Genomic DNA, 2,150 nt, shown 5'->3' on the forward strand with positions numbered 1-2,150 from the left:
AATTCGGCACTGCTAGCTCTAACTGTCTTTTGACACATGGCTAAAGTTAGGTACTTTCTCTAATAAGGTGCTTTTGTGCATTGTGAACTGAACGGCCAAAACGCATGAAGATTACAGATGCTGTAGGGCCTATTTGGGGAGTTGGGCGGACTTCGTTATAGTGGATAAGATGAGATTTGAGTCAGGGTTGGGGTTTCGACGGACCAAAGCGTTATTCATTACGCCCCTTACGTACTAACAACTGTGCCATTGGCCATATAAAAAGCAATCTCAAACTCATTTTCTCATCCATCCCCCAAATCAGTTGGTCACGAATAATAATGGGATTTGAGTGTTTCTAGAAAGCCAGACCAGAGCCAGACTAACAGGTGCCCTTCGCGCACCCTCCGAAAAACAGACCTTTCCTTTAACAAACATAATTTGCACCATTAAATGGACGGCCAAAGTTTGCAGGAAGTTAATAACTGGCAACGGTTTTTGTCTCAGAATACACATTTGTTCCATAGGTTCTAATATTCATGGGGAGCTTGTAGAAGTAGGTAAGACAGTGAGGGCGATCATACATAAGGAAAACAGAAAAACTGGCCGAAATTTCCCTGAAGCCATTCCGTAAATCCTCTCGTACTGTCGTCAGCACACATCGGCGAAGTTTTGGGGTCGTAGATAAACTTCTTTTGCAGATTTTCTCCATATGCATCACAATTTGAAAAAAAATCCTGTAATTCACTACATATTGATCTGCACTTTTGCACAAGTTTAAATACTCTTAACTATTCTAAAAGTGAAAGACGGATGCTGCTCAAAGTAAAAGGGGACATTTGACTCGGGACAAAATTGTCACATTGTCCAAGTCTATTTCTTGATGCCGTGTAGAACCAAATCTAGATTTGGCGCTGCCCAGTTTTGTGTTCTTTTTAAAAGTATGAAATAAATGCTTAATGCATACAAGTTATAAATAATCGCAGCATAATTCCGGGGTTTTTTGGAGGTACGTAGTTAGGTAGAACACCAGCATTGGGATTATGGCGGGCTTTGGGACTTTGGGCGTCTTTCGACCCGTCACCTGACCTTCTTAAAACCGACGAACCTGGGCAGAAAGGGGCCCCACATGATTCATTGCTGGTGACGCTGTTCTGCGGAGATCGGTGGTACATGTACTGTACTTCAGATCGTGTCAGATGAACGAGATTTTACCAACCAAAAACACTGTCAGTATTAAAAAGCCTAATGCACTATACCACCTTCTTTCAGAGACCTTTAACAGATGCATGTTATACTTACATTCCTTTTTTTTTCTGAAATAAAAGTTGCACAAGGATAGTTTTTCACATTGAGATGCACATTACAAAAGTCCTCAATAGTGGGCTTAAGATTTGTTTTAGATTAAATACAGCGCCCCCACTTTACTAGGATATGACTCCAGCTGAAACTCACCCAAAATTCGACTTGCAGCATTTTCTCAAGTAAAGCTGATAGTTTCGGACCGGTGCTCTTCATATGGCCGCGTATTTTCTGCGATATTAATAAAGGGCACTAGATAAGAAGTGCCCTCAAGAGAAAGTAACAGGGAAAAGGGTTTTTGCAGCAAAAGATTTGCGAGGCAAAGGGTGGCAGTGCCCTAAACCCCGCCTATGTTCCGCCCAATCATTCATACCCGGAATACCTTTATCGTTACGCAGTATGCATACGTATTGCAAAACCCATGCGGCCCCTTGAGAATGTACTGATTCGAGGGGCTTTTGAGGAAAAAATTGTACCTTAATGGGAACTCCCAAGCTCTCATGCTCATTGGGAAATCGACATCAGCAAAATGTGCTTTTGAGTTCCCCAAACTAGTGTCTAAAATGAACTACATGTGCATGTATGACGAAGCTGTCAACAATCTAGTTCATTCATGCTCTATTGAATCACGGAAGTGATCACGTGTTTGCGTGGATTTGGTGAATACATTCTGACATCGCCGCACTAAGCAGAAAAACTGACAAGAGACCGATTTGGAACTTCACACCTCAAATCCAGCCTGATCTCACAAACTTATAAGTTTGTACGTACACGGAGGAGAGACTACAGACAAGTTATATATTAACCCTTGGCGTCACTGTTACACTTTTCTCATTGCTGCAGTAAGAACCTATGCAGAGACAATAGAG

The sequence above is a fragment of the Acanthaster planci genome, linkage group LG09 (genome assembly GCF_054643075.1).
Source record: "Acanthaster planci isolate LZ-2023a linkage group LG09, COTS_SCS, whole genome shotgun sequence".
In the NCBI taxonomy this organism is placed as follows: domain Eukaryota; kingdom Metazoa; phylum Echinodermata; class Asteroidea; order Valvatida; family Acanthasteridae; genus Acanthaster; species Acanthaster planci.